Below are 27,523 nucleotides of genomic sequence, written 5' to 3' on the forward strand. Positions count from 1 at the left end.
AGCAAACTATCACAAGAACAGAAAACCAAACACCGCGTGTTCTCACTCATAGGTGGGAATTGAACAATGAGATCACTTGGACTCAGGAAGGGGAACATCACACACCGGGGCCTATTATGGGGAGGGGAGAGGAGGGAGGGATGGCATTGGGAGTCATACCTGATGTAAATGATAAGTTGATGGGTGCTGACAAGTTGATGGGTGCAACACACCAACATGGCACAAGTATACATATGTAACAAACCTGCGTGTTGTGCACATGTACCCTAGAACTTAAAGTATAATTAAAAAAAAAAAAGAATCTCAACAGTTGCCAAGAATAAGAAATCATACCACATTTTGAAAAAATAAATAAATAAATAAATAACACTTTCCAAAGTGAAAATATTAAGTTGTGGATTAGGTTTTCTAAATAGAGATTTCAGCCCAAATATAGTTCAATAACTTAAATGAATGGTAATCTGGCTTCCTGTTTTAGTCATGAACACACACACACACACACACACACACCCCTCTAGAAAACAGCTATCCAGCAGAATCTTCTTTGGTAATGAAAATGCTTCCCATCTGTAGTGTCCAATACTGTAGCCCCAGGGTCCTCAACCTCCGGGCCACAAACCAGTACCAGTCCTTGGCCTGTTAGGAACTGGGCTGCACAGCAGGAGGTGAGCAAAAGGCAAGTGAGCATTACTGCCTGAGCTCTGCCTCCTGCCAGATCAGCGACGGCATTAGCTTCTCACAGGAGTGCAAACTCTATAGTGAACTGTGCATGCGAGGGATCTATGTTGTGTGCTCCCTATGAGAATCTAATGCCTGATGATCTGAGGTGGAGCAGTTTCATTCAAAAACTATCCCCCACTCCAACCCTGTGCAAAAATATTCTTCCATGAAACTGGTCCTTGGTACCAAAAAGGTTGGAGGCCACTGCTGTATCCAGTAGTTTTATATCGCCATTGAGTACTTGAAATTGTTTATGACAAATAAAGTATTGAATTTTAAATTAAATTTAAATTTAATGGCCGCCTGTGGCTAATAGCTACTGTATTAGACATGCAGCACTGGAATCAGAGGTATGCATTGAATCCTAACTTCACTACCTTCTAGCTTTGTGACCTGAGTTACTTTCCTCTCTCGGCTTCAGTTTAGTAGGCTTTCATTAAATCCCAAATTCCTAACCTAACTTTTAAAGAATTCTATGCTTCAAAGTGAAACTGACTTTTCAGTCTTATCCCTTATTATTCTCCTCCATGTTTCCTAATTCCACACAAATTAGACTGCTTTTTAAAACAAATCACTCCTATTTTTCACTATATTAATAAGGGCTCTTAATTGCAAGTTAAAAAAAATCCAACTTGAATTTATTTAAGAAAAAGGGGAATTTAATGTCCTTGGTATCAGGCATTCCTGGATTAAGAAAGCCATTTTATTCTCTCTCTTTTTTTCTGATTTCCTTTGCATGACTATTATTTCTAGGTAGGCTCTTCCATGAAAGGTAATATGTAGGCACCAGGAGTTGCAAACATATCCCACCAGCTTAGCAACTGTTGGAACAAAGAAAAAAGAACACCTCTCAGATGTCTTCTTGATAAATTCTGTAAAAATCTTGGATGTGAATCTCATTGGCTTACCTCCCTACCCACCCTTGAATCAAGCAAAGTAGTTGGAGGTGGAATGTACTGATTGGTAAGCATGGTTTCCATACCTGTCCCTGGTATGAGTCCTATCAAATTACATGGACTGGGAAGAGTAAAGGTTATTTCCGTAAAGGAAAATCAAAATCAAATACAGACAAAACCATAAATAGCAATGATGCCTCTCATTGCTTCCCAATCCTTGATCATCTGAAGTCTACTAGTTATTTAAAGCTGTGGCAGAAATGTTAGCTGTCCACATAATTTGGGCCTCTCTTAAAGGAAAGAATTCTTGCTAGGAAGCAGTTGACTTACCAGGGACTAAATGTAGCAATAAGGCCTCTTCCTTCATCCCCCTACCCTCTAGGAGGACCTCAATGACTCTTTTTTTAATGATGGGATGTGAGTAAAAGTCTGATCTACAAATCTCTCCCTTAAACGTTCCTCTCTTTCCCCAACTGTTAGCTAGATATTGATTCCCAGAGTAATCTTGGAAGCCATATACTGAAGTTGCTGAAGGCTCCATCGGCTTGGATCCTTGAATGTTAATGATCATGTGAAGCAAAGTCCACCCTGACCTCTCTCTCTCCCACCTGATTGGTTTCTCACTTTATGCTTCTGTTGTGTTAGCCCACTAAGACATCATCTACATTTGTTATCTAGTCATCTAGTTTTACCTTAATACAAAGACTCATTTCTAATTTGAACATCACTAAATTTTTTTCTGTCCCTAAGCTCCATTATACCCTCTTCTCAACTCTCATCTCCACCTCAAAAAGCAATCTCTTCTTCCTTTGACTGTCTTAGTTCATGATACATTTTTGCACTGACTACATTGGCTTATATTTATGTATGCATTTATCATATCTATTATGTTTGGTTTCTTTGAAAAAAAAAAAAAGGTAGAATCTAAAGGAAGCCAGAAAGGGAAAGATTTTTTTTTTTTTTCTGACTGCCACTTTGTACTAGTATTTTCTTTCTTTACCTTTGGTTTACTACTACTACTCACATTCTCTTACCCACTTCGGCTATTCAGTCGAGCCAACAAATGGCTGTTCCTTGCATAAAAGGACTAGAGGACATGAACTAACCTCTATATGTTGTCTACTTTGGCTGAGATGATTTAGCTTTGTTAGCAACTAAGCTGGAAACTAGAATCCAGTTCACTTGACCCATTTTTTCCTAGTACTTTTACCATCTGTATGATGGTTATATGTAAAATCATCAATAGATTTGGTCAGAATAAACAGCCTGGTGTGTACAGTGGGAGAAAATTAGGCAGGTGGAAACTGGCTAACTGCTAAATTACAGAGGAAATAGCAAGGAAAAATACCTCATAGCCAAAATAATAAAAAAAACTAAAATATTTCTAATGATAAATAATCAGAGCCTGTACTTTTATTTTTTTTCCCCAAAAACGAGGACATCTTAGTTCATTAACCTTTTCACCTGTAAAGCCTGACTTTGTGTTTCAGTCAGATGTGAATTTAATATTAACTGTCATGTTTACAAGAAAAAAAATTATAAGGTTCTCATTCTCTCCATCCAAGCTTGATTAGCAAGAACAGCAGTTTTACCAGTAAAGGGCTGGAACAATACCCATCATTTTTTTTTAACAGAGGGTTAGACTTGATTTGGACTGAGGGCAAAATCTTGAAGCTTTGTCAGTTAAAAGTGACCAACTTAGTTGTAAGCAAATGGGGAAAACCTGTAGCTTTGCTAGCTTGAAGTTGTGGCCCTGATTGGGTGAGCGATAGACCATCCATACGTTTAACTGAAGAAACTTGGAAATGACACAGAATAGAAAGGTTAGGATAAGCTCTCCACACATGCTAGCTAACTGGGAAACTATGCGCATGCACAGGGAAGACCTAAGAGAGTCCAGAGGAAAATGAAGCCAATGAAGAATTGAAAACTTGTTGAACTTTGAATGCATTCCTCAACATATACACAGATTGGTGGAGTGTAGAAGTTTTACACACTTGAGATGTTTGACCACAACCTCCAGCTAAATCATTGGCCCACCACTAAAGTATGTGGATAAAAGGGTGGACCATCAGAAGTCATGCTAACAAATAAAAATAAATGCTTAAAAACTGAGTTACGAATTAACTTCTTCATACTACAGGGGAGATAGAGTCCACAGTTTAAGCACAGGCAAGTTACTTAAAAGAAAAAAAAGGCCTTTAGAAAAATACATCACAATCCTGAGTTGGTATAATATATGATCTAAAATTTCATTTAAAACAAAATAATTATGAGTCAAGAAAAGCATAGTGTGATGCATGCATACACCAGAGGAAAAAAATTATCAATAGAAACGGACTCTGAATGGGTCCAGATGTTGGACTTATGTAAGACTTCAAAGCTGCTATTATAAATATATTCAAAGCATTGAAAGAAAATATTACAAAAATGATTCAACATATAGGAAATCCGAACAGAGAAGCAGAAACTGTATTTTTAAAAGGTGAACATTTTAGAGTTAAGTAAAATAACCAAAGTGTAAGATTCACTAAACAGGCCTAACAAACAGATTTGAGATGACAGAAGAAAGAATCAGTGAACTTGAAGACAGAGCAATAGAAATTATTCAATCCAAAGAGCAGAGATAAAAATTTTCAGAAAAAAATGAAGAGGATCTGAGATCTGTGGGACATCAAAAATAACAATATAGACCGGGCATGGTGGCTCATACCTGCAATCCCAGCACTGTGGGAGGCCGAGGCAGGAGGATCACTTGAGGTTAGGAGGTCGAGACCAGCCTGACCAACATGGTGAAACCCCGTCTTTACTAAAAATACAAAAATTAGTCAGATGTGGTGGTGTGCACCTGTAATCCCAGCTACTTTGGAGGCTGAGACAGGAGAATTGTTTGAACCCAGGACGCGGAGGTTGCAGTGAGCTGAGATCTTACCACTGCACTCCAGCCTGGGTGACAGACTCTCTGTTTCAAAAAACTAACCAACCAGCCAACCAACCAACTAACAAGCAAACAATATTCAGGTAGTGGAAGTCCCATAAAGGGAGTAATGAGGGAAAGGGTCAGAAAAAAATATTTGAAGAAATGATGGCCAAAAACTTCCTAAATTTGAGAAAAAAACATTAATCTATAGATATGAGAAACACAACAAACTCCAAGAAGGAAAAATACAATGGGATTCAGAGGTGTATATGCCATCAATTAAGCTACTGAAGGACAAAAAGGTAAAGGGAAAGTGTTAAAAACAGTAAAAAAAAAAAATTGACTTATGTACAGGGAAACCATTACACAGTTAATGTGGTTGAGTTCTCATGAGAAACATGAGAGGTAAGAAAGCCGTGGCATGACATAGTCAAAAGGCTAAAAGAAGAAAAACCTGTAAACAAAGAATTCTGTAGTCAGTGAAACTATTCTGTTCTGAAATAGAGATAAAATAAAAACATTTTCAGATAAACCAAAACTAAGAAAATTCATTGCTAGCAGCCCTGTCCTATAACAAATACTAAAGGAAGTCCTTCGTGAAAAGAAATGACATAAGATGGTGACATAAATACACAGTAAGGAGTAAGAAAACCAGAAATGGGAAACATGTGGGTAAATATAGGATGAATATATATATATATATATGTGTGTGTGTGTGTGTGTATATAATTGTTTTGTATTCTCTTAACTTTAAAAAAATATTATTTAAACCAATAACTATTACAATGTAGTTCTGGCTTTATAACATAGATGAAGTGTGATATGTCTGAGAATAATAGCACAAAGTAGGGAGGAGGAAATAAAACTCTACAAAAGCTAACTTGATATATGTTGCTAAAATTAAGTCGGTATTAATCTGAAGTAGATTGGGGTAAGTCAAAGATGTATATGATAAACCCTAGAATGACCACTAAGAAAATAACTCAAAATTATGCATGAAAATCTAACAGAAGAATAGTAATTGTATACTAAAAAATCTTTACACAGAAGAAAGCAGTACATGAAGAAACAGGAACAAAAATGATGAAGCATACTAAAAACAAATTCAAGTATATCAATAATTACATTAAAATTTAAAAAAATCAATCTAAAAGCAAATACATCCACCACATTAAGTGGAAAAACAAATATATCCACCCATAATAATCATCCCATTAATGTAAATGGAACAGACACTCAAATCAGAAGGGAAACATGATTAGATTATGTAAAAATAGCAAGACCTGACTATATCCTGTCTTTGAGAGACATAGTTTAGATTCGAAGACATAAATATGTTAAAAATAGAAGTATGGAGAAAGATATACCTTGCAAACAGTAACCATAAGAGAGTTTTAGAGGCTGTATTTATATCGAAAGTTACCTAAATGACTCTGATGTGCAGTCAGAAATGAGAACACCTCACTTTACCCACAATGGGACCAGAGCATCACGGAAGGCTTCCAGGAAGTAATTGTTGAAAGATAAGTTGATATCAATCAGGTCAAGAAGGTGAAGAGTTGAAGGTCATTTTGCCAAAAGTGAAGGATGCAGTGTGAATGAGCATTAGGTAGTCAGGGAACTACAGTCTGGCATTGTTGCAAGGTTGAAGTGAGAGGTTAGCAAAGGTGGAAGGTGATGCAGGCATGGAGTAGACAGGGGTGTGAAATGAGTGGTTTTACATGTTATATACATAAGGCAAAAATTCTTCTATGTTGACATATGAGGTTTTGAGAATAATCACTATGAAACAGGAAAAAGTGGGGGGAGCAAAGCAGACATAATCACAGTGATAGAAGGATAAGATTAATTCAGGGAGAACAGGAAGGAGAGGAAGACAGTGAGCCAGTTGCCTAAGGCCTAGGACCTTTCTTAGTTTTTGTACATGTGCTAGTTTGCTGATTTGTGATAAATGTGGATTGGTTAATCTTATTTACCACACTTAATGCCAATAATAACATGCTCAAAACTCTTATTTTCCCGTAGAAATAGTGTATTTGCACAGAAAAAGTCCAGTCAGTTTCACTTATGTCCATTTCAAATCCAAGACCTCTGGAACTGGAAGTGGCACTCTTTGGAACTCTCCAGATATAACAACTTCCAAGGTTTGGGTCTTTACAACATAATTTCTTTCACGGTGCATTGTTTATAGCGGTGACTCCTGAACTTTTGTGTTGAAAATGTAGGTAATAAAGTCCCATGTCCAGATCTGTATCTGTAGGGTAGGGTTCAAGATTCTGCATTTTAACCAGCTCCCAATGTGATTTGGTAAAGGCGTTTGTTGCATTCCTCTCTGAGAAGTATATAATTTCAGAACTTTCGTCTTTGGCCTTTTTTCTGTGTATAATATCATAGTCTTTTTACATATGGTGGAAACTCTTTTTTTATGATCATGACTCTGTTCTGAAATTCAATGACCTAAAATTGTCAGAAGGAAAGATGCAAAAACTAATTTAAATGTCAGCAGATCAACAAAATCTTCAATGTATTTAAATATTGGAAATGTTATCAAACAAAAATGAATGTTAGGCAACAAAATACAAAGCAGTTACTTGAGGAGCTGCCAGAACTATTTTCAGAGGTAAGAATTTGGATGACGCTATTCAATGCTAAATTCAATTTCCTCAGCTTGTGAGGAAATCTACATCTCACCAGTCTCCACGAGGCAATTGTAGAAAGAGCAGGGGCTTTGGAATCTGACCTAAATTTGAATGCCAGACCAATTTTTCACAAGTGTGTTCCTTTGCATAAGTGTGCTACTTGGCCTTTTTGAGTTTTGTTTCTCTCATATACAATAGATGGGTAAGAATACAACTACACGTGGGTGTAGAGGAGATTCAATAAGGAAATGAAAATAAAGCATCAGGTGCAAGAATGTACTTAAACACTGATTCCCTTTTATACATATTTGTTAAGTACCCACATATGAAACTAAACTTGTAGCTGATTATGGAAAAGACACATTCTAGAGCCCAGAGAATTAATTAGTAGATGATAAAATTGTACTGGTAGTCTAAGGATGCAATCCAGGATACTGACCTCTTTTATCTGTTTCTCCAGGGACTAGTTCTCCTTTCTCAGTAGTCAAGGAGAAGGACAACACTCAGATCCTCCAGGTGTATTTGGGGTAAGGGTGATGGGGCATTGCTCCTGTCTAGCTCAGGGGTTCTCCAGTCCTGAGGGCTGGCCCAGGGACCCCTCCTTTAGTCTTAACCTGGCCTAATCCCAGATCTGCATCCCTCCTACCCCTCAAACTTCTTCCTTCTAGACACCCTTGCCCTCCCAGCCAGCAGATTTTGTTAAGAAAGACTTTGTTAATGGGTGGGCGCTGTGGCTCACACCTGTAATCCTTGGACTTTGGGAGGCTGAGGCAGGCAGATCACTTGAGGTTAGGAATTTGAAGCCAGCCTGGCCAACATGGTGAAGCCCTATGCCTACTAAAAATACAAAAAAAAACTTAGCGAGGTGTGGTGGTGGGCGCCTGTAATCCCAGCTACTCTGGAGGCTGAGGCAGGAAAATTGCTTGAATCCAGGAGGTGGAAGTTGCAGTGAGCCAAGATCAAACTACTGCATCCTAGCCTGGGCAACAGAGTGAGACTCCATCCCAAAATAAATAAATAAGAAAGACTTTGTTAATTACATGTTCAAGCACATAGGAGAATTGACAAAAGAAAATGAATCATGAGGCTGGCATTTTAAATACAGGCATAGTAGACATTCTAATAAATTTTCTCTCAGTAATAAAATATTTGGGCTACACGAGTTCTGAAAAGATTCAAACAGCCTAAGAAAATGCAATAAACTGCAAATGTAATTATATAGGTGTCCACTCTGAGAATAGTGTTTAGATTACATTTCAACTTTTCAGGGAAAAAGAGTTGGATAACAATGTTTAAAGTAGAAAGTTCTATACCTTTTAATAAATTCAGATTTCAAGGTGAAACCGAGCATATTCTTTGCTAAACAAAGAAACTGGTTTGGCTGTGGCTCTCAAGCAGCTCTGGAGGCTCAAGAAGAGGAGAACAGGTGATTCATAAGAGGGGAGAAACTAACAGCAGGAGCTGTTAATTCATTTTGAGTCTCACAAATGTGTTTTCTTGTTTGTTTTGAAACTGATATAGAATGTGAATTTATTATTTATTTTTGCATATTGCAAATCTAAAATGTGGATGTTTTTATTGTAAAGAAAACAGCAAGTATATACAGCCCTTTTAAATAACAACAGGCTAGGCAATATTGGCTAATTTATATATCTAAAGGCTCAATTCTGAAGTGTAACACAATTGTTTTCAGTAGGAAAGATTTCAAAAGAAAAGAGGCTTATAGACCATCTTTTCTCCTTTTCATTTATTACTGGATTCTGAGAAATGGAGACAAATTTAGGCAAACAAAATTAGAAAAAGTTCTTTTTGGAGTAAAGAATAGTGCCAATCAAGACATACTAGACAGACAACGATTTTAGAAAATTTTAGTTTTAAAAATTTTACCTAGCTTGTGTGATGTCTTTATTGTATGATTATTATAAGATTCTCTGAGTATATGAATTGGGGTGTCAGTGATGTATGTGTATAAATCTATCTGTGTTGGGTCAGCACAAATATCTGTGATAGGAAGTTATAATTCCTTGCAATGAATATCTTTCAAGTGTGATTTTGCTTGAAATAATATTGTTGGGGAAATTATCTTTTTGATACAAACTGGCTAAGATTATAAGAAGACTCTGTATATAGATATGGTGTTTAAAATGCCCAAAATAGTAAAGATAGGTTGATAACAATGTATTTTTTTTCCATTTAACAGAAAGACCTTAGAACAAAGTTAAAGCTGCATGTATCTGATAGCCTATAGTTACCAATATTTTTCTTAAAACAACTCTGATGACTTAGCATTCAAAAGACCTTTTCACATGACAATTCTATCAGGAAAGATCTGCGAGAAAAAATAACCAAACAAAAACAGCGATGGAGGAAACGTAGCTGTGTGTATCTTATGGCAGGGTCTTGAAGAATAAAAGCTATTTCACCTTGCTTTTTTGTAGAGGTACCAATTCCAGGTACTTATTTTATGTATAAGGATAGCATTAAATATATGAATTTTAAATTTAAATAAAAGAAATGTCCATTTCACATCAAGGAATTATGTGTTGACTCTCCATCCTACCCCTAGAATGGAGAATATTGTATTTCCTTTCTAAAATAAAGAGTAGATACAGGGAGTAGGAATAGCTTTCATACCTTGTTCCCTACAAAATTTGAAGCTGCGAACTTTGTCATTTTTTAGTGCTCAGCTCAAGTTAAGTATACCATTAAAAAATTGAAGATGCTGAATCATAAATAATAGACACAGTTACAAAGCTGTTGGAAATTTCATAAAATTGCCAGTTTGAGCTTCAGTAAGCCACCAGGTCAGAAGCAAGTTCCCACTGCTCCGTTCTCTGAGGCAAGCAATTGTATGCAGCCTTGCATGAACTCCAAAGGCTGTAAAATATATCTTTTCTCTATATTCGTAACTAAGACCTTAGCACCAAGTGCTGGGTAAAATGTTTTTTTCTCTGTCCTTATAATTAAGACAGAACCCCACTGGCATCTTTCCAGGTTTAGAAAAATGAACTTGTCCATTTTTGTGATAAAATTAGTATCACAGACATATAACCTTGAGATTAAGGCTAGGCATACACACCTTGTTCCCTTGTACGAGTATCTCTTCATATTCCATTTCCACTTCATATACCTTCTCTGGAGTGGCCAAATCACTTCAACAATTGCAAAGTGAGGTTTAGGAAACCAAGCCATTCTATGAAATATATAGAAGAGTCACAGAAACAGATATCCCACCTGTTTAGTGTTTCCAAAGAAAGGAGGAATCAAGACCCCTTTTAAATACTCTTCTTCTTTTTTACTTTCTTTCTTTCTTTCCTGCCTTCCCTTCTTGTCTCCCTCCTTCCATACTCTGCTAATTTGCTCCACGACATTTAATTATAACTTAAAAAAGAAAAATAATGTCACCACAAATGTCAGAGAAACTTCCTATAAACTAAGAATTTTCTAGTTTTTACTTAGAGTTCTTCATGCAAGATATTTAAATTAGGAAGCTAAAGGGAAAGAGCAGAGGCATTTTCTATACTCAGAGACTGAGGAGTTATAAACATTTTAAATATATTTTGATCATATTTATTAAGGATCAGAGGGCTTCTGAGAGCTAGTTTTAAAAAACCCTCTAAGTTCTAAAATCACCACCAAAGACATTTTAATTTGAAAGAACAAACAGGATTATGAGAATAGGTAACTTTTTCCTCAAGGAGCTATAAATGCAAGTCATTAGTAAAGTTCATTCGCTCCATCGGAATTCATTTCTTATAAGGTCTGCTGGATAATTATTCTTTCTAAACACGACAACAAAAACTGAACAGATGTTTAGGTAGATAACAAGTTTGATGGATAAGATATAATGAATCTGTTCTTTTCATTGTTTTTAATAAAAAAGAAATATCTGATGGTAAGGTTTCTTCAAGGTTCTTAATAGAAATATGTTTCCTACATTAAAGAAGAAGAAAAAAAGGTGGTATAGAACTTGATGTGATACTAGGATAATGAAAAATGTATCACTTAACAAGGTTTGCATTATTCAGAGTTATGCCCATGCAAGTGTGTGCTCTAATCCCCAGCCAATACGTTGCTTGGTAACCAGTTACCTGCACACCTGCTCTGTAGCTATAAGAGACAGTGCATGTATGGTTATTGGCCGTATTTAGTACTGAAGAAAGAGATAAAAATCCAGCAAATATTAATATTTTATACAACGATGTATCTTCTACCTTATTATTGTAGTCACTGTTTAGCCAAAGATTTTTTATTTTCCAAAAAGAGTTACTGTTTCCCATCACACCATCACCTCCTGAGTAGCAAGAGAAAAGACTTAAATTCCTTTCAGAGCATCTGTAATCAACTCTGTTTGCTGCAGACAACAGACGCTACCATTAGGAAGGATTTTGCACTTAGGTTAGATGGAAGGCTGAATGGAGAATTTCCGTTTATAAAAGATTCCCACCATGAAGGCAGAATCATTCTAGAATTGGTCTGACCATAAGAGTCTGTCTACTTGAAGGCTTGATTAATGCAGCCCTAGAAATATCAGTCATTGTGATTAGGCTATGGTGTAGCTGGATTGTTCCTGATTATCTCCCTCTCAAGTTACGATAAAGAACGGTTTTCCTATTGATTGTATGGCAGTGACATGGTGGGGCAGACAGAAGAGGCAAGCTTTGGGACCAACACACGAAGCCTTGTATTGTTTTTCTCCCATTAGAAGGCTGATTGCACACTATGCACTGGAGCCTCAGGGCTGCTAGAAAAGGGTGTCCCAAGGGCCTTGAAGTCATTTTCTCTAACTGCTGGTAGTATCATAGCATTTTTTAAAAAAAAGAGTTAGAAAGTATCTTTAGAGATCATTTAGTTCATTGGTTCCTAGCTCTCCCTATACATTAAAATCACCTGGGGAGCTTTTAAAACATACTGGTGCCTGAACCCCAGCTCCAGAAGATTCTGATGCTAGGTCTAGGGTGAGATTCACGCTAAAAGAGTCAAGAAGTAGAACAAAGCCAGGTATGTTATTCTAACTGATGGCCCTTCACTTAAGGGGGAGCATCAACAGTGGGGAAGAGTCATTCCTTTTCCATTAGTTACCATATTTTTATTCTATTAGTCTTAATGAATGATTTGGTTCATTAAGCTAGAGCAGGGCTCTCCCAGTCCTCAGAGGCAAAGCAGCAGCCTGTTGGATCAGCCTGCTGTCACCTCCCTTCTTCCCTTTCTTCTTGGGAGATCATCCTGGAGCCGCAGGTGGGCAATGAAGATTTTGCTCTGAGAAGGCTTTAACATGGATCAGACAAGTTCCTTAGAATTAACTCCTAGGCCACTATCTTCAAGGCCATCTATTTGCCCTTGGTCTATTTTCTATCACAGATGATGATGGCACATAGCCCATGTCCTGCCGTGGGATTAAAGGACAGCATTACCATACTTCAAAACCAAAATACCAACATTATAAAGATGCATCCAAAGTGAATATCAATTCCCTATGAGATGTCTAGGGAGAAATGAAAATCTAAAGCCTTAATAAATCCAGATGAATTCAAGTCCAAAATCGTATTTTCTTGCTACAGTGGTTTGAAAGTCCAAGGAAATTAAAATCAATATTTCATCCTCCTCAGTTTGTTATTTTGATTAGTTTCAGAGAGAGGAGTTCTGGATTCTGAATAGATTGGGAATTTTCCAGAGGCTGTAGCCCAGGTAGAATCTAAGTAGAACGGGGGAGTTCTGTCCCTTAGCAGTTGCCTTGATAGAGTTCCAAGTCTCCATGAGTACCTCTTGTCAAGAATCTCAAGTGAATAGGGCATTCAAGATCATTGGTTAGAAAACAAGCCATCCCTTAGCCTTTGAACTGTTGCTCCCTATCCCTGGTAAAATTGCGTTCCCAGGACACAGTATTTTACTTAAGACTTGTCACAAGCTAGAGATACAATGGTAACTGCGTGGAGTCCCAAAAGAGGAAGGGTTCAGTTGTGTCAGGAAGCCAGTCAGTTGATATCAGTTGTCCAAAGCATACGACTTGTGACCTTAAATACAATTGCAATGAGAGTAATATTCCAGCAAGAGGTCATCTAATGTGGGCACTGCGAACCTAGCATACCTGAGAGGAAACATTTCCTGAACACCTGTCTCCTCTCTTTGACATGCTATTTGAGACATTGGTGACCCCAGAAAAAGAATAAAAATGTGCAATGGAGACAACTCGTATCATTGGATCTTAATAGAGCTGTATTTTTTCTCTTTGTTATCTCATACATTTGAAACTTTTTTAAAATTTCTTTTCCCCTTTTGTACTGCCTGTCTACAAGACACTGAAACATATTACATAATAATACATAAACATATTACAGTCTGTGACCTTAAATGCAATTACAGTGGGAAAAATATTCTAGCTAGCAGTCGGCTGATCTGGGCATAGAAACTTAGCATACCTGGAAAACATACCCCTATATGCCCAGACTTCCATGGGACTCTTCTGTATATGTGGAGCTTAGTTGCTTTGCAGTTTAAAAGGCGCAGTTAAAAAGAAGAATCATTCCTCTTTCTGCCCCACCCCTCTACGGTCTGTTGCTCTCTTATGATGAGACTGGGCCTTTGCAGGGTTCTGTACATGCCATTCTGTCTCTTGTTTGTGGAATAAGCCACAAGAAGCAAAGATCAGCCAAGGGGAAAACTGCATATGGCCTCTTGTCCTGTGGGGCAGTTAAAAACCAGCTGCCTAACTGTCAAAACCTGCTACATGGAACATCTAAGCTTCTCTACTCACCAAAGAGCCCCAAATCGTGGGGACCACCAAAGGCTTGGGACTTATGCATCCTCAGCTGTCACAATTTTTTCTCATTTCTCAATATTCCTGGTTCATGCATCAGTTGTGGGGGTTGAGGGGGATGGCGTTGAGTTTATTTTCTAAAATTGTAAGGCTTCTTTCTCTGTTGAAATGCAGAGTAGAAAATGTGCTTTCTGAGGGCAAGTTGCCACCAAGAGAGAAAAAGAGGAATGTCCTTTTTTTTTTTTCTGCCAAATTCACCATCATATAAAATGTTATAGCTGGAAGGGCGTGGAAGTAGGAGGACAGACATAAGCCAGAAAGTTTATATTAATTGATGTTCTTTCACATTTAGGGAAATATCTGGAGTGGGAAAGAGATGTTCCCTTCCTAATAGTTGACGCATCTCACTTACCTGTCTTATACCTGTTCTATATCCAATATCCAAGTCTTCCTTTTCTCCACTTCCTAAAAATCTGTGTATCTACCCCTTTTGCCCCTACCTACACTGCTACTGCCCAAGTCAGGCCTTTGCTTTCTCTTTTACTAAGAATTGCATTCTCCTCATTACAGGGATTCTAGCCTTTGTGCTCTGCCCTCCTCCTGCTACCCCTGCCCCAACACACAAACAAGTAAAACTGAAATATCTATCTTTTAGAGCACCACAGTGATCATTTTATTGTACATATCAGATGATGTTACTCAGTATCCATGCTCAGCATTCATCAGTAGCTCCCCATTGCCTAAAAGATATTTTTCAGCTCCTATGTTTGGTCTGCAAGATCCTTCAAAATTTGAAAGGTGGTTAAACCTGTGCATTCTAGAGACGAAGATGTTGCTTCAAAGTCATTGAGTAGCTATGAGACTTTGAACTAGTAACTTGACTTCTTTGTGCCTCACTTTCCTCATCTGTGAAATTGGGGTGATAATAATAGTACTTATTTTAAAGGGTTTATTGGGAGATCAAATAATCTATGTGAAATACCTCTCATTGTACTTGGTACATTATAAGTGCTCAATGATGAATCATTATTTTAGTTTGTCCTCTGCTCACTTATCTAGGCTCATGTTCCATGGAATCCCCCACACTGTAGGGTCTACTCCCAGCTAATTGCTCTTTGACCCTGACCCATTTTCTCAGGTCGTTGTGTCTTTCATTCATGCCTGTCTTTCTGTTGGAATGCTTTTGCCCATTTTGACTGCCTGGCAAACTCCTACTCATCCTTCAATTCTCAGGTGAAGGGCTTGGTCCTTGGTGGGCAGACTTAAGCGTTGCTTCTCTTGGGCTCTTGTTAATAAAGCTAATACCCCTGTTCTCCTAAGACTGTGCACTTCTGAGGCCAGGGCCTGGATCTTTCTGTCTCTGTTGCTATGCCTCACACAGCAATAGCCACATGGAAGCTGCTCAGAAATGTTTATTGAAAGATTGGCCATCCAAATGCAAATAAGAAGGTTCTTTTCCAGGGGAAAATTTCAGGTTTTTAAAACTTTGCAAATCTGGTATTTTATGGAGAACTGGCCCTTTATGCTATTATCTGATGCAATTCAGTGGAAACTTTAAATGAAAAAAGAATCTTAGGATACAGAAAGACAATTGCTATTTTTTACTTCAAACTGCTTTTTAAAGTCAGAATTAATAGAGAATTTTTTACCTGTACTAATATATGGTAGGGGTGTGAGGAAGGGGAGGATAATTCACATCTAACTTTTTGCCTACCTTCTTTGTTGAAATAACTTTTTTTAAAACTAGTGATACAGTTGATGCAGTCTCTTTTCAGTGAAGTGCAGTGCTGCCCTAAGTAAGTTGGTTAGTCTCAAGGCAAACAATTCTTGTATACTGATCATCAGAGATTTTTTTTTTTAACTTTCTAAAAGGTCAATTGGTTTATTTTCATGTATTTAGCAACAGTTTACAAAGCAATCTTTTAGAGCTGTCATTGTATTAATTTTCATGGTTTTAGTAATTGTGAATTTTATATTTCCTTGGGAAGCAATTAATACATTTAGGAAACTCTCCTGGGTTTCATAAACACTTCCAATTAAAATGTATTGATTTGGCAGTGGTTTCTCCTTGGTATTCATTTACAAAGACTTGGAAGCAATTCGGGTGGCTTTCTGTAAACTGAATGTTAGCAAAAATGGGACAACTGAAGATGGTACCTCTTATTCCCTTCAAAGTTAATTAGTTCCATAGGTATTATTAGCCTGTAAGCACCTGGAGGGCAAGGGTAATGTCTCATTCATTATAATGTCTCACCCAGAGTCTAGCTGAGTCCCTGCATATATAAAGGACACAGACTGGTGTCCCAGCAGGAAATTTGCGTAATTGGAGAAGCTTTGCCATGGCCAGTGTGGAGCCTAGGAGGTGAATCAGCAAAGAGCTTGGGGCAGGAGCCTAGAAGTATGGGAAACAGGGCAAAAGCAACCTCTCAGAGGCACCTGGAGCTGAGGCAAAAAGGGAAATATAGTAGAGGAGCCCTTCCTAGGAAGCCCAGGAAAGGGGAGGAGGATCTAATCAGGAGATTTCTGGATGTCCTGCAAATCGCTGAATACATCTGAGGTTGAGGTTGCCTGGAGAATAGGGCTGAATAGATGTTTGCAGACTCTTGGGAAAGATCCCAAAGTCTGGAGATAGGAGTTGTGGCAAAGAGCGCTTGTGATGCTTTCTCACTTTGCTGTGTGTGTGAGGGTGCACAATGTGTTGTTATGTGGGGTTGTGTGCGTGTGGCTCTTTATCAAGAACTAGACCACTATTGGAGCAAGGGATTGGATTTTTCCCAGAGGCTAATTATTATGTGTAAGGATCAATAGATGTTTTGACACTATGATGCTTACTGCCACTTTTTCGTTAAAGAGCACAAAAGACAATAAGTGGGTAGGAAAAAGTCTTAGATTTTCTTTTGTGATGCCATCATAAATCTCCTATTAAGGAATCTTCTATCACAAACTTATTTCAGAGCGGAAGCAGCTGAGGACAGTTAGATTGTATGACTTGTTCCATGAGTGGCAGAGATGATACTAGACTTGGGATCCTTTAGTCTAAGAATCAGTCACTCAACACAGATTTACTGAGAGCCTCCTAGATGCCAGGTCCTTATGGAGCTTACATTCCATGTGAAGGAGACAAACAATAAAGATGAATGAGAAAATTACGCCATGTATCATAAATATGTTGTATCATACTGTATTATATACAATGTGAAAAAATGCTATGAAGAAAAAGCGAGGCATTTAAAATGGGGTGATCAGAGAAGGTCTCAGTGAGAAGGTGGTATTTGCACAGAAAAAGAGGTGAGGGAGTGAGCCATGATGATATATGAGGGAGAATATTCCAGGCTGAGGGAATAGGAAGTATAATGAAGGCCCTGGGATTGGGGGGCAATGCTTGGTGTGTTTGAGGAATGACAGGGAGCTGGTATGGCTGGAGTGATGAGCACAGTAGTAGAAGGTGAGATCAGAAAAGTATGAGGGAGGGGGCGCAGATCAGAGAGAATGGTGTAGGCCATGCAGGGCTTTCTGATTGAGGTGGGAACCACTGGAAAGTTTTTAGCTACTTTATCTGTTTTAGATTTTAAGAGGATTATCCTGGCTGTTGGGCTGAAAATGAACTGAAAAGGGAAAAGGGTAGAAGCACTGTGGCAGACAGGGAGGTCACTGCACTAATCCAGGAGCAGAATGACTGAAGCTTGTGGCCTGGGGCGTAGCAGTGAAGGTGGAGAGGTGGTAAGATAATGATGATTACAACATTGACCTTGGTCTAGTTCACTTCAGTTATCAAACAATTTTAAGTATTTATTACAGGCTGAGTATCCCTAATCTGAAAATTTTAAATAAGAAATGCTTCAGTGAGCATTCCCTTTGAGCATCACATCAGGGTTCAAAAAGTTTTGATTTTGGAGCATTTTGGATTTTCAGATAAGGGATGCTGAACCAGTAAGTATATAATGCAAATATTCCAAAATCCTAAAAAATATGAAGTCCGAAACACTTCTGGTGCTAAGCATTTTGGATAAGGGATCCTCAATCTGTATTTTCTAGGCATCTTGCTAAGGGCCGGGGATACAGAGATACATAAAAGCCAATTTCTACCCCTGAGGAACTCAATCTTATATAAGGGACAACTATAAAAAATATTAAGAACATTACAATGTGTTTTGGCAAGCACAACAATAGAAATACATTCAAGGTGCAGATGCAGAACCAAAAAAGAAGGCAGGAAGGGCATCTGTGAGAAGCTGTATTTTGAAAGACAAATAAGCTTTCCAGAGTTTCCCTCTCGGTAGCAGGAAAAGCAAGATTTGTAGGGCAGTATAAGCAATTGAGTTGTTCATTTCTGTTTCATTCTTAGTGGTGCAGCAGGTTCAAAATATTGAAACAAGGATCCTCAAATTCTTGCCCTATGCCCTAAGAACAGTCTGGCAGGGCTTGTGGTTTAAGGTTTGTCTTAGGGAATGAGTTCTAGGTGGCACAAACAGCTAAGTGTAAAGATCCTAAACTATAAACTTGCTTCGTGTGTGAAGAAATAACAGGAGGCTAGAGGGATGGACTGCCAAGGAAGAAGAGGAGCAAGACAGCTGGTCAAATGCCCTAAAGCCATGGGAAGAGCTTGGGGGCTATCAAAGGATTCATCTGGAGTTGAAGGATGAGGGAGACGGGGAGCAATCTTAATACTTTGAATTGAAAAGGAAAGTAACCTGAGAGGGGTGTGGTAGCTTCTTAGAGTTTGATAGGGATTCAAACTTCTAAGAGTTTGATTGGGACTTCCTTGAGCACAGGATAGGAAGGCATCATACAGTGGGAATGCACATGGATGCTTGTGTGGAGGTGGTGGATAAGTCCAGCAGTCTTGGAGCAATGGCCAGGTTCCTCTGTGGCCAGCCCTACACCACTGCAGAACTCACAAGAGGTTGTAGAGTGCAGTGGTTAAGAGCAGGGACTCTGGAGTCAGGCTGATGGGTCAAATCCCAGACTTACCAGCACCCTGGGGGTTACTTAATCTCTGTGCCTTGGCTTCCCCACATTGAAAGAGGGGCTGGTGGGAATAGCAGCAGGGAAGGAAAAACCATTTTCCCCTCATCCTTCTAAGTTCTCGACTGGGGTCTCTGTAACAAAAGACAGATTAACAAGAGAAAAACAAACACATTTATTAACATGTTGCATTGTGCCTGTGACATTTGAGAATACCGAAAAATGAGTACTTCAAAGAGGTGATTTAGAACTTTGGCTAAAACAGCATCTTCTGCACAGAATACTACCTTTTTAGAGAAGTGACAAGACAAAGAAAAGAGAAGCTTGAGTCTCTAACGTAGCCAGTTGAGGGAGAGCAAATGTATGGGAAACTAGTGGCAAGTCAAGGCTAATAGTGAAGTGCATGATGAGATTCTTCTGGTGCCAGCTCCAGGATGATAGGGGTCTCAAGTCATGTCTGTCTGGTGATTAACTTTTTGTCCTCCCTGGACACAATTTGTGTCCTGCCTTTAGGCCATAGAAGGGATTCAGAGAGATTGTCTTATATCTGCTTGTTCTCTATTGTCTTTGGCTCAAAATAATCCTCATGCCAAAGTGGCACGTTTTGAGGCAGAATATTCTGCTACCCTTCAAGTATCTATCTCATAGAATTGCTATGAGGAATGTGTAAGCTAATATATGCAAATTGCTTAGAACAGGGGTTAGCATGTAGTAAGCACTCTATAAGTATATGCCATTGTTACTACTACCCTCTGGAAAAAGCATTTGCACATGCCCTGCAGAGAGCCTTGACACAGGCATTATATAAGAAGAACAGTCACAATAAAGCTGACCACATGGACTGGGGAGAAGGCCTCTTTCCTGTGTGAGCCCTTACAGAATTGGGATTCTTATGGCACTGAGAGGTGACTGGGATTGAATTTCTCACCAACCCTGGCAAAAAAATAAGAAAAAGAAGGCTGAGGCAGTTTTAATTTGATCTAGAAAAATAAATATGATGTTTCTCAAGTGTCTCATGAAGAAAATTCTTACTGGTTACATGAGCTTAGGGAACTCTAAGCTGCTATAAATTGCTGAAAGATAGTTCTGAGGTGAGGACAGGTGGCAAGTAATGGTGAAAAGTGAGCAGGGATTGAATCTAGATAGACCTTAAGTGCCCTTCTAGTGACCTTGGCCTTTATTCTGCAGATGCTGGGGAGCCAGAGAAGGAATTTTAAGCAGGAACAACATAATTCGATTTAGATCTTTAATAACATTGTTGGCAGCAGGAGCATAGACATAAAATTGTCAAGGCTAGAGAGAAAAAGTGATCAGTTAAAGGCTCTTGTGGCAGTTCTGCAGGGAAAGAATAGGAACCCAGATGAAGATATTGATGGCAGGGATAAAGAAGGCTCAATAGAGTGCAGACATATTTAGAAAACGTGGGGCCAGGAGTGGTAACTCGTGCCTGTAATCCCGGCATTTTGGGAGTCCAAGGCAGGTGGATCACCTAAGGTCAGGAGTTTGAGACCAGCCTGGCCAACATGGTGAAACCCTGTCTCTACTAAAAATACAAAAATTAGCTGGGTGTGGTGATGGGCACCTGTAATCCTAGCTACTCTGGGAGGCGGAGGTTGCAGTCAGCGAAGATTATGCCACTGCACTCCAGCCTGAGCTATAGAGCGAGACTCAGCCTCAAAATGATAATAATAATAATAATAATAATAATAGTAATAGTAATAATAAAAGAAAGAAAGAAAAGAAAAAGGAAAAAAAGGAAAACGTAGATCTGATATTGCAGACAAAGAAGTTGGGCTTTGGATATGAGGACTCCAGGAGGAAGAACAGGTTTGAGGATGACAGTGAGTTCAGTGTGGCTCCTGTTAAGCCTGTGTCTAATAGGAGGTGTCAAATTCTGGCTAAGGCAGAGGTTTGGGAGTCCTAAAGATTGAGGAGGTGAAGTTGTATACAGCAGGATGGTAAAGCGGGAAGAGAAAGGGCTGAGGCCCAAAGCATGGAAGCCCCAAAGTCTTTCATGAGGATTGCAGAGAAGAAAGGTCAGACTGACAGAAAGACAACAGGGAGAGGAATGAGGGAAGATGTTGCTGGGATGCCTCGTGGTTAAATTCAGGGGTTTCAAGAACTGAGGACTTTGTTAGTACACTGCAGAAGACTGGCAGGGGAAGAGATCAGCTTTCAGTAAGTCAAGGCTCCCTGGAAAACCAGTAATGGAGCTTGAATTTTATTTTGGAGAAATGGTTGGCGCTCCGTGAGAGATATATTTGGAATCATTATAAATATGGTTTTTCCTTGCATGAGTGAATCTTAGATAGTTAGGAATATTCGGAAACAATACAGCATTCAGTGAGAAAACACTCAGATGCCTCATTGGACTCACTGGTGTCTTTTATTAACTGTAACACCTGCCGTTTCACAGCCTGTGCTGCTGTCTCCAGATACAAAGTGAAGGGGGCCCTACAACAAGTATTGGGCTAATTGAAGCCTCCAAATAACAAAATAACAAACAAACTGTGTACTGCAGACTCAGTCATTTGTACATGTCACATATAAGTGATTTTCTTTTTGATGGAGTGAAATGTATCTAATCGGAACTGTTCATTTAACAAATATTAATAAAGTTGCCTTAATGTGCCAGGCACTGTGCTAGGTTCTAGAATTATGGTGGTGGCTCAAATGGACTAGGTTTTTGCCCTGATGTCATTAATTGTTTCATGTAGAATGACAATACTAAAACAATAATTACATGTGTAAGGAAATAAATGAGGCTGGGCACAGAGGCTCATGCCTGTAATCCAGCAGTGAGCCGTGATCGTACCACTGTGTACTCCAGCCTGGATGACAGAGTGAAACTCTGTCTCAAAATACATACATACATAAAAAATAACAAAATACTTTTTAAAAATGAATAAATGAATAAACACAGGGAGTATAGCAATATTCAGCGGTCAGGGGTGTGGACTCTATGCCTTTACTTTCATGTGGTGTGAGTGAAAACACCATTTCTGAGGTTTCCTCCATGTGGAGGGATATCTGTCAGACATTCTACCTGGCCTCTGCTGCTCCGTCATCACTGCTCCCACAGAATGAGAGGAGACGCCTCTGGTGGTGAGTTCTGGGGAAGACTTGGGCACACTGAGCTCAGCCACTTCCCCTTCCCGGTATGGGTCTTCCCTCATGAATTAACCACCACCTTAATCACCTCCTAAAGGCCTCACCTTTTAATTCCAGCACATGGGAGTTTAAGTTCCAACACATACCTTTTGAAGGGATACAAATATTCAAAGCATAGCATGGTGATGGTGGGGTCATATGCCCAAGATATGTATAGGATTCGCTGTAAAGATGGCACATGAAAGAGGACATATATTAATGGAGGGACCAGCTTGGATGTAAATAGATGACTGAATCTGGGTTAGGTGTTGGTCTGATAGGAACATACTCGTTGGTATTATTCCACTAAGGAAAGCAAAGATACAAAAAAATAAGCAGTTTTTGTTGAACAAAGAAACCCACTGGCAGACTCAGAACTCATGGACTTGACAGCTCTCTCTCACTATGGGGAGACCCCACAAGACTTGTTAGAAGAGCACGTTGGGAAAACAGATTCCTTGGCCAGAAAACAAAGGGACAGTACAAGTAAAGAGACATTCAGTTTCAGCAAATAATACTAGCTTTACTTTATTATGGACAAAAGAGGCCAATTAAAGAGATTAAGGCTGTTACAAACTCCACTTAGCTTTCTTGAATGTGATTAAAAGGCAGTGCAGGGAAATAAAACTCTAGAGGCACACCTTCCTACTACAGAAGATGTTGCATGTGGAACTGCTACATGGTCTGGAACATTCAAAGCTTAGAAAAGACTGTCCTGGAGAGCCTGTGGCTAAGGCACTGGGCATCACCAGGATGCCAGGGGCTCAACCTCAGAAGGTTCAGTTCCAGAACCTGCTGAGAGCAATTCTGTGGCTGAAGCAAATGTGGCATTAAGGAGGAAGCTCCTCAGAAGGTCTCCTTTACAATTTCAGGGCAGCCCTGGGACCCAGGACAGAGCTGTCTGCCCTGGGGAGATAGGGGAGGAGTGGAGGCCATGCTGCCAGACAGAGCCCATTGAGACACACGGAACTAGGAAGGAAATGGGTTTTAGGATGTTTCAAATATATTGGGTGGGAAAGAGGGACGTTTCTCAACTTCATTAGAAGTCAGCATTATTTGCTTTGAAAGAGGACACAATTGTGGGATTTTTCCACTAGACATGGTCAGCAAACTGCTGTGACTTCTCAACCGATGGGCAGTTTTTCCTGATCAAGTCAAAGGTCCCAGGCCACATGCTCTGGACACCTGGCGGGCACTGGCTGACATCCTGCCACGGCTAAGACCCAGGTACTCTTCATCTACTCTTCTTCCCTCAGAAACTGCCACATCTTTGGCAACAGTAAGTGTTTGGTTCTGGCCCTAGGGCTTTGAGGAAGTTATAAATACATTAGGAATTGAGGATTCCCTTCTCTGCTGAACTTGGTTTGTGTGGGGTCAGGGCTGGGATTCTCCTGTAAATCCTATTAACTCTTTAGGCCCTTGATTAAAGTTAGGCAAAAATGAAAGACATTTGTCTTTTGAGGTCCTGAAAAGTCCTAGCCTGGGCTGTGACAGTTAAAGGAATAATAGATGCAGTGAAACTAACAATGAGAATAATTATTATGTCAATGGAATGGCTCTTCTATGCAAGGCAAATCATTTACAATTTAAAATTATTTTTTTTGGCATTTTTAAGTCTGCCGAAGTAGTGAGAGGTAGGAATGGAGAGCCTGGAGAGGGAATTCAGGCCAGATTGGGTGGGTCCTCATGTTGTGTGCTTCGTCTTGAAGGATGCGTACAGCTGTCAGGCAGGAGTTTTGGGAAGGAGAGTTTGGTGATCAGATTTTGACTTGAAAAATCCATTGATTGGAGTGTGGAGGTTGCGTAGGGGAGGACAGGGGGCATGCAGTTAGGGAGATCAGTAGAGGGGCTGTGGACATAGCACAGGTGAGAAATGACAGCGGCCTTTATCCAATGTATCCAGTGGGAGTGGCAGAGATATGGTAAGAGGTGGAGAACAGATCGGCCATGTTGAGTGGATGTGGAGTTTAAATGTTGTTATCCAGAACTATTTATATGCTTTTAGCTTAGACAACTGGAAAGATGGTGATGTCCTTCATGAGACAGGGCATAAAACAAAACAAAATGAGGGCAGCAGTGGTAGTAGTAAGGTAAGAAGGCTTTTTGCACTTAGTAAATTCCAGGTGGTGCATCAATTACCTCATTTAACATGGGCAACAAGGCAATGTGCTAGTTACTATTAATATGTGCATTTTACAGAGGAAGAAACCCAGGCTCAGAAAGGTGAAGGAACTTGCTGGTGGTCACACTTCTAAGAATTAGGGAAATGAAATTTAGAATCAGATGGACCTGGACACAAATTCTGGATCCCTAGTTGTGAGAACTTAGGCATGCCAATTAACTGGGCCTATCATGGAGATGACACTTACCATGTAAGATTCAGGGAGCTGGCAATTAAGGAGACTTCAGCATGGTGCCTGGCATGCAGTAAACACAGAGAACATAACCATCACTGACAACTTGTTGTTCAATTATTACCATAAACCTAATAAGCTAAGAGTTAGAAATATTCTCATTTCATGAACTTACCAAGTGAAACCCAAAAAGGGTAGTTGATTTATTTATTTGTGCAGTATCAGGAAGCTAAACGAGGTTTTCTTATTTCTAAGCCTATCTTCTTTTTACTACACCAGGCTGTCTTTCATTTCCTTGGAAGTAAAATGATCAATAATTAGCTTTCTGAGGTCTTGAAAAGTTATTAGCCTCCAGTGAAGCTAGAAACTATGTGGGCTCCCGAGGTGATTTTTGCATTTGTGGCTGTGGCAAATTGCAGCTCGAGGGTTCTAAGCTCTTAATCTCTTATTATTAGCAGATGTGATAGATTAGCTTCCCAAGTGGTTCTAATATTGCCTCACTGTTGAGAGCCACTGTCTTAGAGACATTCCACCACGTGAGTACAAACCACTGCAACATGTCCAGGGTAGTACTGTTTGTAATAGCAAAATATTGGGGATGTGAGGGTGGGAAACTCCAAATGTTCGACAGGAGACAGGATAAAAGATTGTGCAGTGCATGCTCCTCAGTGGAATTTAAGCGCTAGGAGGGGAGAGATTGTGTCTCTTTTGTTCACTGTTGGATCCCAGCACCTAGAACCATGCCTGGTAAACATTCAAATAAACACTCCGCTATTCTTTTAGCACTAAATATAGTATGTTTACAAAATCCCATTATGTGGTCCATCTGACAGCAGCAAATAGCAAAGGAATTACAGCTATATGCACCAACAGGGATGAATGTCAGAAACATGAGTGCGAACATAGAAGGCCAAAGAATACCTGCGGTATGATGCCACTTTTTAAAGTTCAAAATCAAGCAAAACTAAGTAACAGAATAATTAGGTAAATAGCCAGTGTGACAGCTCTATAAATAAGTACAAGAGAAGGATAAAGGATCAAGGTTCAGGACTGTAGTTGTGGCGGTAGAGGGTTGGGGACCTGAATAAGACTTTTGAGAGGGACACATAGAAACTTATTTTGGAAATGTTCTGTTTCTTAAGTTGGGTGGAAGGTTCATGGGAATTTATTATGCTTCCTATCTTAATATTCCTTGAATATGCACATGTTGTTAAAAGCAGAACTGATGAGGTCAAGGCAGGTGGATCACTTGAGGCCAGGAGTTCGAGACCAGCCTGGTCAACATGGCAAAACACTGTCTCTATTAAAAATAAAAAAAATTAGCTGGGCATGGTGGTGCATGCATGTAATTCCAGCTACTCAGGAGGCTGAGGCATGAGAATTGCTTGAACCCAGGAGGTGGAGGTTGTAGTGAGGCGAGATCACACCACTGTACTCCAACTTGGGCAACAGAGCAAGACTCTGTTTCAAACAAACAAACAAACAAAAAGAACATAGAACTGATGGTAGGCTGATCAAACAGAAGCAGGTAACTAACAGAAGGATGGTGCACCAGAGATGAAATATGTGGGCCTTGCTTTCTTCTTGCTTTAGGAGGGGCTCCCTCTAGGAGGCTACAGGAAACCTCCCAGAGCCATCACTGAGGTAGCCTTCATGGGAGGGTAAGGGCATACAGTCCTCTTGGACTTGTTGAAGGGCAACCGTGGGGTGATAGATCAGCCTCACCTGCTGGGAGGGAGAATGCCTGGGTCCACCAGGAGGTGAGGGGCCCCTAGTCTAGTGTTGGAAGAAGCTGACCATGGGCCTTGTGCGGATGCTGATGATGGCAGCAACACACAGCCTGGGATTTTGTTCTGGATTCTATCCTTGACCCACCCACTAAATTCTGGGTGAACTTGGCAGACACCATCTCTCTGGGCTCCAGTCCCCTCATCAGTAAAATTAAAAGATGAGACAGGAGCATTCGTCATCAGCCTGTGTCAGTGTCACCTTTACAGTTCCCTGGTGATTCTGTTGGGTCACTTAGGGAGGGAGAGGGTTCAGTTGAAAATGGAGGTCCTGGGCCCTGCCACCCTCAGTTCAACTGGGGCAGCCACTCTTATGGATTTTGTATGTTTAGGTTCTGTGTATGATTTCATTTCAGAGGAGGGTTCTGCTGCTGAAATAAAAAGCAATGCAAACCCAAACAATTAAAAGTTTGGAAAACACTGATCTAGACTAGTGTTTCCCAAACCTACTTGTGCATCAAATTACCCCAAAGAATTTAAAAAGAAAAGGAAAACAACTCAGATTCCCTGGACCTCACCCTTGACTTACGGAATCAGTATTTCCAAGAATAGGGTCTCCAGAGGCCTTGATAATACCCCCTACATGGACCTCACAGGCGCAGCCCATTTCTGGTCGACAGACTGGTTTTTGGAAACTGCTGTTGTGAAGGAACTTTGGCATTCTCTTCCCAGCACTAACATACCATGAGTCTGTGTTTATATTCCTCCTGTGTATAACACCTTCTGTTCCATTTGTTTATTTTTTCCCATTCCTAGAAAAACAACAGCGTCTAAGAACCAAAATATCAAAATGAAGCTGCCATCCTATTTTTATTATTTCCCTGTGCACAAAATTTAGGGTTGTTTTTCTGGTTTTTGTTTCTCGCCCCCCCACCCCCAACCTCTGAACGTTGTGTATAAAAATAGGCTCTTTGTTTTTCTACACTGCCTACCGCTGAAGCTCCCACATGCTTTAGAAATCATGCCATTCAAGTTGGAACAGATACTAAAGGAGCCCGGGGAGTAATTTCTCCTTGCATCGTTTGGGCGACAAAATATTTCCAAACTGTGCTCTGACATTGACTTTGAAATATTTCTCCCTTCCTCTTTGCCCCCACCCGCTGCAAACATATAAGCATGCTTGATTGAATAGCCCACTGGAGAGGGTTAAAGGCAAGACTGGGAACACCTGCTCTTGAAAGATTGTGTGTGGTTAGTGCCTCTTAACAAAGAAATATGATTCTTAGAAAGGCCAGTGAAGGGCAGATGGAAGAATAGAGGGAATATGTGGGCTAAAACATGAGGTCAAACTAAGAAGATTAAGACTTTCAGCCCACAGAGATGAAGGCTGCATGG

Source organism: Colobus angolensis, unplaced genomic scaffold, assembly GCF_000951035.1.
Source record: "Colobus angolensis palliatus isolate OR3802 unplaced genomic scaffold, Cang.pa_1.0 Scaffold10, whole genome shotgun sequence".
Classification (NCBI taxonomy): Eukaryota; Metazoa; Chordata; class Mammalia; order Primates; family Cercopithecidae; genus Colobus; species Colobus angolensis.